This window comes from Nannospalax galili, unplaced genomic scaffold (genome assembly GCF_000622305.1).
Source record: "Nannospalax galili isolate Female #2095 unplaced genomic scaffold, S.galili_v1.0 scaffold43, whole genome shotgun sequence".
Taxonomy (NCBI): Eukaryota; Metazoa; Chordata; class Mammalia; order Rodentia; family Spalacidae; genus Nannospalax; species Nannospalax galili.
Window position 1 is genome coordinate 2,551,985 of NW_008353342.1, and position 14,121 is coordinate 2,566,105.

The following is a 14,121-nucleotide window of genomic DNA, read 5'->3' on the forward strand; positions in this document are numbered from 1 at the left end:
TGTTTGTTTGTGACACAGTGACTTGCTGTGTAGCTCAGGCTGGCCTTGAACTCAATCCTCTTGTCTTAACTTCCCAAGTGCTAGGATTACAGGCCTGAGCTACCATTGTTTAACTTGGATCCCCATTTTAATAAACTTTGGTAAGGAATTTCTTTCTCTCCTTCCTGCCAGTGATTTCACTGGTGAATTTAGTAGAAAGGCTTTGGGTTTTAAAGTCAGCTAGAACTGGGCTTCAATCTTAGGTCTGTCATGTATCTACAAGTATCTTACTGAGCTTAAAAGCCTCATAGGCCAAGGAGCCAAGGCACATTTTAACTGTTTCTTTTACATATATATATATTTTAATTTTTTAAAACATTTTTATTGAATTTTTGTGGACTTCATACAATATAACATAATCGCACTTAGCCTCCTCTATCTGTACCCCCGATAGGCCAGCCACAAGATTTCGTGCATTTTGTTACACATGTTAAGGCCTATCAAGTCAAGTTTGTGTACCCAGATGTCCCCTGGTGTGAGTTCATTCACTGGAGCCTGTTCATCCCATCTAGTGTTACTCCCTTAAAGATCAACTATCACCCAGCAGTGATCAGCTGCCAATGGTTCCTCACCAAAGTTGTGGCCTCCTGCCCATTTCCCCAGTTCTAAGCTGGTTTTTGTTGGATTGAGTTTGCATGGGTCTTGTGCGTGCTGTTGCCATTGTTGTAAGTTCATATGAGCAAGGTCCCAGGAGCCTGGAAGGCTCTGTTTTTATATGGTCATATACCTCCTTCCCTTGCTCTTACAATCTTTCCACCCCTTCTTCCCTAATGGTCCTTGAGCCCATGGTGGGTGAAGTTTAATATCCAGTGGCCCACACTCTGCAGTCTCTTATTCTCTACAATTTGGCCAGTTGTAGCCCTTTGTGTTCATCATCTTCTGCTGCATGAGGGAGCTTCATTGATGAGAGTTGAGAGATGTATTAGTATTCTCTCTACCCCTTATTCCGCTATGTTCCATGAGCCTTAGGTGTAGAGGTTCCATTGTAGATATGTCACTTGGGGTTGAGAATCTCATAGACACTTATTTTCTGTGTGTGAGCAGTTGTGGAATGCTGAAATAGTCTCCATCTGTTGCAAAAGAAGCTTCTTTGATGAGTGATGCCTGGCATACTTGCCTATAAATATAAGAATCCATATTTAGTATACAGTAAGAAATTACATTTGTCTAGGGTTGTGACAGACTTAAGGTTTGCTCTAAGATCTATGACCTCTCCAGCCATGTGTATTTGGCTATGTTTACAGTGCCATTCATAAGTTCCCTCCTACTGAGATGGCTTTAAGTCCAATTATGTAGGTACTAATTAACCCTAAGATAAAAGTGCCACTACTGCCCCGATATAATTTTCCGTGCTTGTCATTACTGTGGCTATTAGGCTTTAAAGCTGAGGTTGGCCCATCGATTGATTTTTCTCCTTACCTTAGCAGCTTACAGAGTGTCTTCTATATGAGAGCTAGTCTTCAGGGAGGAGGCTGCCAGTTCAGTTCCAGCTTCATTCAAGTCCTGTGAGTGAAGTATTCTCTGTGTTGAGAAAGGAGTCTTACATTCAAATTCTGGGAGATAATCAAGGGCTGTGGCAATAGCCTGTATAATTTTGGGAGTCTCTTGAACTACCCTGAACAACAACTCAAAGGGAAGTTCCTTCTGACTGGCCCCGTGTTTTTTGTTATTTGGCCTTCAGATATACACATGCTCTCTAGGAGAGGGAAGCAGCCATGGTTAGTGAGGCACACTTCAGCAGTCTCTGAGGATAGGGCCAAGGGCCAAGGAGAGGAGATGGGAAATGGACATGCTGATTCCAACTAGCCAGCAAGGAAGCCTAAGCCCTGGAACAATCGGAGGGACTGCAGATGGTTCCAAAGCAGAGGGATGGGCACAGTGTGATTTGAGCAGCTCAGCCCTGGAGGCAGAGTCAGGCACTCTTACACAGTCTCAGATGGGTGGATGCACAAGGAGAGGTGGTAGGACAAGGATGTGTAGGCCTCACTAGCTAGCAGGGATGTCTGAGCCCTGGAGAAGTGGAAGGGACTGTAGATGGGGATGGGCACGGCAGGCTATTTCAAATTTTATGTGTGTGTTTTGCCTCCACGTATGTAAGTGCACCATATTCATGCACTGCCAGTGGAGGCCAGGTGAGGGCGTTGAATTCCTTGGAACTGGAGTTACCAATGGTTGTTAGCTGCCATGTGGGTGCTGGGAACTAAACCTGAGTTCTCTGAAAGAGCAGCCAGTGCTCCTAATCACTGAGCCGTGTCCCTAGCCCCACATTTTGACTATTTCTAATTGAGCAGATTTTAAAATCCCAAGCACAAGGATTTCATTATTATTATTATTATTATTATTATTATTATTAAAGAAGCATTTCATTACAGCTTTAACATACTCAATAACAATTTCCAAAGCAAAGATACATACCTTTCAAAAGTAGCTATAAAATTTTTAGGTTCACAGTTGAATTAATACAGTTATTCAATATTGAACTCAGTATAAACCCTGTAAGACATAAAATTGAATGAATTTTTAACCTTTAAAAAAGATCTCCATTTCATTTTAGAATACACTTTTTCTTACAGAAAGACTCATTGTTTTTGTTAATAACACTTAGATGCATGTGTCTCTAATCTGTATGTATCTGATTATTACTAGTCATGGTCGGTTGCACGCAGATCCTTGGCATCCACATATGGATACAAAGTCATCGGGTACATTTCAATGCTAATGTTTATCACCTCTACTAATTAACATGACTTAAATTTTTATGCTTCCTCCTCGAATATAACTTTTCATAAAATGTATTCATTTTTTTAAAGCACTGCCTTGGCCTGGGCTCCACAACGTAGGGGACAGGCCTGAATCACTCTGGCCTGGATAATCAAGGCAAATGAAGGAGACCAATACCCCCTAATACATCTGACAACTCCCAAATTAAGCAAATTTGGAAGGGCTTTCTTCTAAGAACACCAGGCTTCACTTTGCAGAATTCAGAGTCCTGTGATGCTCTTCATCCTAAACAGACCCAGAACAGAATGATAACATGAAGAGGACCTCAAGTGCCATGGAGTCAGTTCATGGAATATGACTGTGTATACTCTCATAGTGCAACTGGTATCCTTGGGAACACATGGTTCAAGAGCATCCTCTGTCACTAACTTTGCTGAGAAGGTCATGACTTTATTTTCTTGCCCCAGAGATCATCACTTCTCCTGTACTAGCACGTGGGTTTTGCCTCTTCTCCCTTCCACCCATCAGCTTAGAGCTGACTCTTATTCAACTGGCAACAGGGTTAATCATGTGCTGTCAGTACAAGGGAAACTTGCCTGATTGAGCCAGATACCTCCTATCAACTCCCCAGCCCCAAAGCTAACATGAGCAGTAAGCACAGCCTTACTTCTGCTCTAGGGTTTCCCAGGCCAAGACATTAGACAGGAAAGAAAGTAGAAAATAACACTATGCACAGCTGGCAAAATTCTGAGGTTAGAAATCAAGGGCTTTGGTTCCCATCCTGTCTTTCTGAGCAAATAAGTAAGCAGCAGGTTAATACATTATTTGCCATTCTGTTTTCTTTCCTATTGAATGAGTTAATGGCTGAATACAACTTGAAGCCATTCTACTCTACCCCTCAGTTTTCAGAAGAAAAAAGAATTGTACAAGGAGAGGCAAATTACAGCCTCCCACCTCATGGGAGAAATGGTCAAGAAAAGACTTTGTCTGCAAAGTAGGACTCATGCCAGGGGCTGCTCTTAATGAAATACTTCTGCAATCTTTGGGGAATATCTTATCAAAAAAAAAAAAAGACACATATGTGTGTAAATTGTGCTGCCCTATGCAAAGTCGTTGTTATAGATCACCAGTTTGCATGTGTGTAGACCATCCCTGACACCAGCAATTATGTCTGGAGGCCATACTGAAGAATGAGAGTCAGGACTATAAATGCAGGAGAGAGGCTGAAGAGGCAAACAATCACAGAGGCACCAAATGTTCTCTCTCTCCTGCTTGGCGGCCAGACCTCAAGAAGGCACTTGGGTTTTGTGCTGGATAGCTTTAGTGTCAACTTGACACACCTGGGTTGAGGGAGCAAGCCAGTAAGCAGTGTTCCTCCATGGCCTGTGCTCCAGCTCCTGCTTCCAGGTTCCTGCCCTGAGTTCCTACCATGGGCTCCCTGATGAACTGCAACCTGGGAGATGTAAGCTGAATAAACCCTTTCCTCCCCAAGTTGGTAGTGGTCAGAGTATTTTGTCACAGCAATGAAGAACAAACTAAAACAGGTTTCAATGAGAAAATCTAAGTGAATTTTCTAGTTTTCTCTCTCTTTCTGAATGGCCTGGGCAAGGACTCACAGATAAGCCCACACAGAGAAGTGGAAAGAGTTCTTAGGCATCTCGAGGCCCTATATCATCTCTTAGACTCTATCCCATTGAGAGCAAAACTCTAGAGACACCTGAGTTTCCCAACAGAAAAACACCTAGGCAATAAGAGGGGGTGTGTGAATGTGTACATATGTGTGCATGCCTGTGTGTGTGCCTATACATGTGAATGTGCATGTTTGTGGAATGTTCATGCATGAGTTCCCATGTGTGAATGTTCATGTATTTGTGTGCCTGTGTGTGAATGTACAAGTATATATGTCTGTGTGTGTGCATATATGTGTACATGTGTGTATGCCTGTGTGTGTGAAGGTGTGTGTGTTGTGCCATTTCATTCTCATGTAAGCCTAAAGATCCAGAAGACCCTCCCACTGCTATTTCAAGACTGACTCAACCACTGTCAGTCTTGTGTGTTCAGATATGTTGACATCTTTGCAAAAAGCAAGACTGAACCACAAGTCTCCTCCATGCCTAGCTCCAAGCTTTCAGTACTGCATGTTAACCTTCTCTGTCCTGAAAATACTGCTCTTCCTTTTCATTTCCCTCGATATCTCAGAAGAATATTATTAAATCCAGAGTCAAGTATATTTGAGTTTATGCATGGACCTCTATGGAAAGATGTTCAATGAAATGCCCTGTGAAATTGCACATCCATGAAGCTAAGGCAAGGACTGCGTCAGTAAAGTGCTTGCTGTGCAAGCATGAAGACCTAAGTTCAGATCTCCAGCACCCACATAAAAGGCCAGGTGTAGTGATGAATGTCTTTAACCTCAGCGCTGGGATTGTGGAGACAAGCAGATCCCTAGAGCTTGTTGGTTATCCAGTCTAGTCAAATTAGTAAGCTCCAGGCTCAGTGTGAGACTCTGTCTCAGAAACCAAGGTGGAGAGCCATAAAAAAAAAATGCATTCAATATCTACCTTGGGACTCCACAGAGCTGCACACGCACATGCAGATGCAGCAACACTTACTTTCCATGCACTTGAACATGCATATATGCATAAACATGGGCACACACACCAAGAAGAGTTTTTACATTCATATGGGAAAGATGAAGCTTAATTAAACATTTAGAATTAATGAATTAAAGAAAATTATAACAATAGCCAACACCACCGTTGCCATGTTGTGGCTCCCGCAGCCTGCCTGGCCCAACCCGGGGCCTGCCGCTGCCGCCAGGTGGTGTTTAGACACTAGACCATGTGCCTAGGTAGTTTTTCCTTTCTCTGCAGCTCTACTCCCCCAGCAAGGCTCACCACACCCTTGTTTTGAGAACCTCACTAAGCCCTTGCCAGCATCCAGCCATGAGGGATATGAAAACCCCAGATTTTGATGACCTCCTGGCTGCTTTCTACATCCCGGATCCTACCAGCCTTGATGCCAAGGAGGCCATCCAGACTCCCAGTGAGGAGAATGAGAGTCCCTTGAAATCTTCAGGCATGTGTATAGATGAGAGTGTGTCCTTGTCTCACTCAGGATCAGCCCCAGATGTACCCGCGGTGAGTATCGTTGTCAAGATCACCAGTCGCCAAGAGTCCTTTGAAGCAGAGAAAACCATGTTGCTCCCAGTCTCCTACACAATGGATTTTGGGGCTCAGATCTGCCTCCAGACCCCCACCACTGTGGGAAATTTGATTCCACTTTCATGAATGGAGACAGTGCCAGGAGTTTCACTGGCAAGCTAGAGCCTCCCAAGTTGGAGCCATTACCCACCTTCAACCAGTTCAGCCCATCTCCAGCCCAGAACCTGAGGATCCCATCAAAGATAATGGATGTGGAATAAACTCTAAGCACTCTGACAGTTATTTCCCAGCCCTTCCTGGGTGCGGGGGTGTGGAGAGGCTCTGGCTAAGTTCCCAGTCCCAGAGCTACACATGTTTGATCACTTTTGTAAGAAAGAGCCCAAACCAGAACCCCCGCCTTTAGAGAGCCAGCAGGAACATGAGGGAGGGGGACAGAAGGGGGTGGAGCCTCTCAAAGATCTGGATTCTGGTCAGTTCTTCCGTGAAGCTTTAGAGTTCAATAGTCACTCTAGCAACAGTGCTGGAGAACCCAAGAAGCTTGTCCCAAAGCTTGGTTCTTGCTCTTCTGTCCCACCTAGGCAGCACCTTAAGCCAGCCTATTCCAAGCTATCCTCTTGTGTTGCAGCCCTGGTGTCCCTGCAGGCCAAAAGGGTGGCCAATGTCACCAAAGAGGATCAGCCTGGTCACACAAAGGATCCCTCAGGGCCCATTAAAGAGTGTTCTAAAGGCAGCCCCAAAATGCCCAAGTCACCAAAGAGTCCCCGGAGCCCTCTGGGAGGTCACTAGAAAAACTATCAAGCCACCAGACAGCCCTCGGAGCATCTGCAGTGACAGTAGCAGCAGAGGCTCCTCTTCTGTGGCTGCTAGCTCCCCACCAGCAATTCCCAAAGTCAGAATCAAAACCACCAAGACATCGTCAGGGGAAATTAAACGGACTGTTACAAGGATCTTGCCAGACCCTGATGATCCAAGTAAGTCCCCTGTTGGATCACCTGTAGGGAGCACCATTGTTGAGGTCCCAAGCGAGGTGCCAGGGGAAGAGGGCACAGCCCTGCCTGTGGAGGAGCACTTTCCTGAGGCAGGCACAAGTTCAGGGAGCCCCCAGGGTGACAGGAAAGGGGATGAGAGTGTGACAAGAGCCAGTGACTCATCTCCTTGTGGAAGTTCTGGATCCCAGGTCCCAAAGGGAGCTGGCCCAAGCTCACAGACAAGCAAGAAGCAACAGAGTACAGCACTGCAGGCATCAACCCTGGCTCCTGCTAATCTCTTGCCCAAAGCTATGCGCTTGGCTAACCTGAACCTGGTCCCCCACAGTGTTACCACATCTGTGACTGCCAAGTCCTCAGCACAGAGACAGGGCCAGCCTCAGGTCACACAAATGATGGTGCCCCTGGTCCACCAGGTGAAAAAGGCAGCCCTTCTAATTGTAGAGATCTTTAACAAGGTCCTCCACAGTTCAAACCCCATACCCCTCTATGTGCCAAATCTCAGCCCACCTGCAGACAGCAGAATTCATGTGCAGGTCAGTTGGTATTGCTGTCTGGAGTGTGGAGATGCGTTTGCCTTAGAGAAGGGCCTGTGCCAGCACTACTGCAAGTGGAGCATCCACATTGAGGTGCTGTGCACACTGTGCTCCAAGACGCTGCTCTTCAACAAGTGCAGCCTGCTTACCACCCCCGTGATCACAAGAGCAAGGGGCTTGTCATGCAGTGCTCTCAGCTGCTCGTGAAGCCCATCTCTGTGGATCAGATGTGTCGGCTCCTGTCAACTCCACAGCACCAGCAACCACCCCAGCCCCCTCTTCTTCCCCCAAACCCAGCCTCTCTTCAGGCAGTGTCAGCTCTGCACTTCGAGCCTTGCCACTTTACCCAGACCCGGCGAGGTTCATCTGGGGTGGAACCAAATGTCCTGAATGTCACAAGCCTATGTGGGACTACATGGTCCTGGCTGCACATTTCCAGAGAACAACAGAGGGAACCGAGGGGCTGACATGCCAGGTATGCCAGATGCTGCTGCATAACCAGTGCAGTTTCTGTGCCCACCAGTGGATTCATGCAGATAAGTCCCCCTACTGCTGCCCAGAGTGTGGGGTCCTCTGTCGCTCTGTCTACTTCCAGACTCAAGTAAAGGAGAATTGCCTGCCCGAAAAGTAGGCTACAGGTGCATCCACTTGGTGTCATCCACCTGATCTTGGCCTTACTGAAAAGCCACATCCAGGAACGACACTGCCATGTTTTCCACAAATGTGCATTCTGCCCCATGGCCTTCAAGACTGCCAGCAGTACGATGGACCACAGCTCTACCCAGCACCCCACTCAGACCCACAGACCCTCTCAGCTCATTTATAAGAGCTCCTGTGAAATGATCTTCAACAAGAAGAGGCGCATTCCGCAATATTTTTACCAGAATGTCAGCAAGGCACAGGCTGATATCTTCAAGTGCCCTGAGTGCCCACTCCTGTTCCTTCAGAAGCCAGAGTTGATGCAGCATGTCAAGAGCACCCACAGTGCTCCCCAGAATGTCGATGAGCTATCAAGTCTCCAGTCTGCAGCAGACACATCCTCTAGCCGCCCTGGCTCTCGAGCTCCCATTGAACATCCAGCCACTAGTGTAGCTGCTCAAGGCAGCTCCCTGCCTGCTGGCCATTGGGGCAGGCCAGAAGCCCATCGCAGGGCTGAAGCCAGGCCTCAGATGAGAAGCACTGGTTGGACCTGCCAGGAGTGGGTTCCTGATCAAGAAAGTTATGTGTCCCATGTGAAAAAGAACCATGGTTGGACCCTGAAGCGATACCCCTGTTGGCAGTGTGAACAGTCCTTCCACGTCCCCAGCAGCCTTCGTAAACACATCCACACCAACCACGATACAGTAAAGAATATCTACACTTGTGGATACTGTACCGAGGATAGCCCCAGCTTTCCTCGACCCTCCCTTCTGGAGAGCCACATTAGCCTTATGCATGGTATCAAAAACCCTGATTTGAGCCAGACGTCCAAAGTCAAACCTCCAGGTGGACATTCTCCTCAGGTGAACCATCTAAAAAGACCAATCAGCAGAATGACAGATGGTCCAGGCACCAGCAATGGCACAACTGTCTCATCTACCAAAAGACAGAAGTCCCTATTTCAGTGTGCAAAATGTAGCTTTGCTACAGACTCAGAACTTGAGTTTCAGAGCCACATACCTCAGCACCAGGTGGACAGCTCCACAGCACAGAGTCTCCTCTGTGGCTTATGCTGCACCTCTGCCAGTTCCCTCAGCCGTCACCTGTTCACAGTCCACAAAGTGAGAGACCAGGAGGGAGAGGCAGAAAAGGAGATCATGGAGGTGAAGGTGGAGGCATCTGATCCAGAGGAGTGCTCTAGGGAAGAAGTGCCCATAGAAACTAGAGAGAATGGACTAGAAGAATGTACCAGTGAACCTTTAGGGGCTGACCCAGAGGTGAAGAGATAGCTAGGCCTGGCCCTGGCAGAAAACAGTGCCCAAGATACTTAGAGTCAACCAATGGCCTCTCAGGACCGGGACAGTCATGCTCTATCTCCTCAGGTGTGACAAAAGGCTCTGTAGCTATTGGTCAGGCCATGGCACCTTCCACCTGCAGTGCAGACTGTGGGAAATAAAAGGCTCTGCCCCAGTGTGTGTGGCTGCTGTGCTCTGGAGCACTGTCTTCCCTGAGCTGTGGGTTCTGAATGTCCCCTAGCCCCAGAAAATGTGGGGTCACCCAGGATCCTTCACAGCTCTGAATTTCTTTCTGTTATTTGTGGCTTTGTGCTGCTTCTTGATACACCAATTCTCATTGTGCCTTTCCAACTCCAGGCTACATAGGTGACCCAACCCCAATGCAGTCATCTCAGCTTGCAAGCCCTCAATGGCTGTGCTCTTCTGGGGTCCCTGTCTGCTGCCTTCAGCTGGGGACTCCTTAGAGCTCTATTTTCCTGCAGACACCACATCTCCTTCCTGCTCAGAGCCTGAGAAGGAAAGGAATGAAGGGTGCTGACAGTTCCTCTGGGAGGGCTCTTCGGGCCTTTGCTCACTCTCCCCTCCCTTCCTGTCTTCTCTGATTCTTTTCCCCAGAAACATTCTGAGGAATTCATCTGTCACACTGGCTGACCACGTCTCTGAGGGTGGGAGAAAGGTCAGCACACACGTCTTTGAAACTAAGGGCAGCAGGAGGTATGATCAAGGCAGGCAGGTGCCAAGGGCTAGACCCTCTTCAGGAGCTGTGTCTGGGTCTTCACTCTGTTGTCCAGACAGGTGGGGCTTGGGGCACACAGACATTGGGATATTTGTGTTCTTGCTCCTGTGCCATTAGAGAGACTGCTGCCTCAGGCAGGCCAGCTCCTCCTCCTCTCGGCTACACTCATGCTGCTCGGACTATATTAAAAAAAAAAAAAAAAAAACTTCTTACTGTGCAAAGCAAAACAAAACAATAGCCAACATTTTAGAGCATTTTCCTATCTGTTCTAGTCTTAGTGTTAGGCCATTACAGAGTCAACTCAGGACATCGTCATGCAGAACTGTAGTGAGAGATTGGTCTGCTCACATCTGATTACACATCATTTGTATTTATAGTTGGCCTTCCTTCTACAGTTACCAGAAATAACAGGATCTCAGGATATCAGTCACTACCTTCTGGGTGACCCAACCATCCCCTATGAACACCTCTGTTTCTTCAACATGTGGTGAAACATGTTTCTGACTTGGTCACGTCCTCAGGGCTGATCCCAGCATGGAAATGAAGAACATGCTTTCTTCTCGTGGGAAATGGCTATGAGCTGCCCTCAGCAGAACTGACTTCCTATCTAGGGAATAGGGGAAGAAATCTGTAGCTCATGGGCCAGCTCTCAAAGGGGCAGCTGCTCCTGGCCCGAAGGATGTGTCTGGCAGAGTAGGAACATCATTCTTCCTTTCACTCTGATCTGTACAGCCTCCCCTCCACCACAGGCAGGTACAAACCCTGCTGTGTGCACAGATGAAAACACAAATGCTTGTGAGATGAATGCATGTCCTATTGTTCCTCCCTGACTCAAAGCAAGTTTTGGGCACCTGATGTGGGTACCTGATGGCATCACTGGAATGGTCCTGTTGTCAACGATCTCAAATGAAACTGGCATTTAAAGTCAGCTTTCTAGAGTTGGGAGTATGGTTTCAGTGTTGATCACTTGTTTAGTACATATGAGGCCCTGGATTCTGTCCCTCACACCACAATAAACAAACAAATAAATATATAAATAATAAAAATTAGCTTGTTGAGCTGGGAGTGGTGGCACACGCCTTTAATCCCAGCACTAAGGAAGCAGAGGCAGGCGGATCTCTGTGAATTTAAGGCTGACCTGGTCTGCATAGCAAGTACCAGGAGATTCTATCTCAAAAAGACTTTAAAAAAAAATTGTAGACAAAGGTTTAAAAAAAAAAAAGTCAAGTAAATGCTTGACCAGAAAAGCCTTTTTTGAAGCAGATGAAGATATAAATTACAACAGAGACTCTAACAATTCCAAAATGGAATGTGTCTTCTTTTCGCTGGGACTAAGTAGCTCAGAGGGCCAGCACCTTCTTTTTCCTTGTGCCCCTGTGGAGCCCAGCATAGTTCTTTGCCCATAGTGGCCCTCTATGGCATCAACTCTCCATTAACATATCTAGTCTCCTGCTGGGCACATTTTACCTGGGTACCCATGGAACTTCACCATCTTCACTCCAAGTCCCACTGCAGACCTACAAAAAAATTTCCCCAGACCCTCACGTAAACAGTGACTTTCATATTGAGCTATGACATCAACAGAAGATCAAATCATTGTTATTTTCAGACAGGGAGACAGCACCAGGGAGGTCCTGGGGCCTGACAGGATCTCCTAATTCTGATACTTGCCACAGGCCCACTCTTACTAGACACTTCTAGATCCTCCCAGTTTATCAGGAAAAATAGACTTTTTTTTTCATTCCTTTATTATTATTTTTTTATTTTATGTGTATTCATGTATTGCCTGCATGTAGGTAAGCGCACCCATATCATGCAATGCCTGCGGAGATCAGAAGAGGACGTTGGATCTCCTGGGACTGGAGTTACGGACAGTTGTTAGCTGCCATGTGGGTGCTGTGATTCGAACACAGGTCTTCTGCAAGAACAACCAATGTTCTCAACCATTGAGCCATCTCTCCAGCCCTGGATTTTTTTCATGCTAAGTGCAATGTGGTAATAGGAACTTAAATCCTATCTGCTACATAGTCCAATTCCAGTGATGTGCAGACATCTAGTGCATGAACTAAACTCCCCAGAAAAAAAAAAAAGACATATCTGTGTTAGAGATTATACAGGACCTAAAGACTGAACTTCATGTTTCTGAGAATTTGTAGCCCAGAGTCAAACTGTTAGGCTGTTTTATCTTCTTGTAAGTCATTCATGCCTCACTTTGATGTCTAACGGAACATCCTGTGACCACCAAAACCATTAAAATGTGTTCTTAGCAGACCACTAGCTTCCATCAATCCAAATGCTAAGAATTTCATCAGATAACATCTGAGACCTACAACAGTGTCCCTGCTTTGCCGTAACCCACCTACCCGCCATCCCCACCAAAGTATTTGATAAACGCCTTGACTTACTTTGTTTTGTGACTACAAAAACCTCATGTAACCACTTCATAGTTGAATACATATTTGAGGTAATCTACCTGAACCTGTGTTCCCAGGCCATGGTCACTCACATTTGGCTCCAGAATAAACTATTGTTTAGTCTTTTTGAGGTGAGAGTTGTGTTTCTACGTCAACAAGTGGAAACTCAGCCCAAGATGTTGACAGGCACTGACTGATCCTCAGGTGGGAACCATTCCCTCTAGGTTAGGCAAATTCCCATGAAGTCCAATAAAGTCATGGTACGCAGTCTTTCTCCTTTGCTTCTCGCTGTTTTAAGACCTCAAGGCAAACAAAAAGTGGATAGTGAAGATCATAAGATGAGGCACTCAGTTGGTCATGTGACTTTCAGCAGGCATGCTCTACTACACATCTATCTATTTAGGGGCTTGGACTAGACACTCTCTAAGGGTTGAGGTGGAGAGACTTCCCCTACCTTCCATAATGCTCTCCAGTCCACACCACATCAGTGACTTTCTACTGGAAGCTGGTACAGCAAGAGGAGTGGAAGTTGGCTTCAGGAGGCAATTATTCTGTCCTGGCTACCTTCAAGCCTGACAGTCCCCTGCCCATCTTCTCAGGAGGAAGTAAGTATGGATTCCCTCAGGATCTACTGGGGCATCCTTGCTTCTCAGTCTCTCTGCCTGGAGACCCACCTCGGGCACCACATCCCACAGGATGCGCCCCGCCTTCTTGCAGGAAGCAGGTCTCCCACTGTCAGATGACTGCTCCTGAGCAGCAGACTGTGAAGAACGGCCTGAGGTTTGGAGTCAAGAAGGTCTAGGCTCAATACCAGTCTCATTCTTTTACTCACATTGTGCTCCAGGTTCCCTAAGAACACATCACACGTGTATGTCATGGAGAGTACAAGATGCTATACTGAGGATGTGCAGTGTTCCCAGCCGGGGGCACTGATGGGAGAGAGTAGCCTAGTAGAATGGAGCCAAGAATTGGGGAAGGCAGTTCTTGGAGGGATTGTTGGGACTCCAGTCTCTCTCTCTCTCTCCCTCTCTCTCGCTATCCTTGGCACTGTGACACAGGCAATTTCTTCCAGGATGTATTTCCACTATGATGTACTATCTCACCATAGGCCCAAAGGCAAGAAACTCAGGCAGCCATGGGCTAAATATGAAACCTTGAGCCAAAAGCCTAAGTAAATCCTTCCTTCTTTTAAAAACTATTTTATTTATTTATTTTTAATTTTATTTGGAGAGTTTTTGTGGCAGGGTCTCACTACATAACCCTCGCTGATCTGGAACCTGCTATGTAGGCCAGGCTAGACTCAAACTCACAGGGATCTGCCTGCCTCTGCCTCCAAAGTGCTAGGATTAAAGGTATGTACCACCATGTCCACCGTTTTATTTATTTTTATCTTATGCTTATGAGTGTTTTGCTTACATGTATGTAACTGTACCATATGTGTGCAGTGCCTGCAGAGCCAGAAGAGGGTGTTGGATTCCTTGGAACTAGACTTAAGGACAGTTGTCACCATGTTGGTGCTGGGAACCAAACCCTGGATCCTCTGCAACAGCAGCCAGTGCTCTTAACCACTGAGCCATCTCTTCCAGCCCAA

General features: G+C 46.6%; 1 pseudogene; it reads left to right on the forward strand.

Moving 5' to 3' along the window:
* Window positions 1–5,690: 5,690 nt before the first annotated feature.
* LOC103747990 lies at window positions 5,691–9,473 on the forward strand (annotated as a pseudogene).
* Window positions 9,474–14,121: the final 4,648 nt, after the last annotated feature.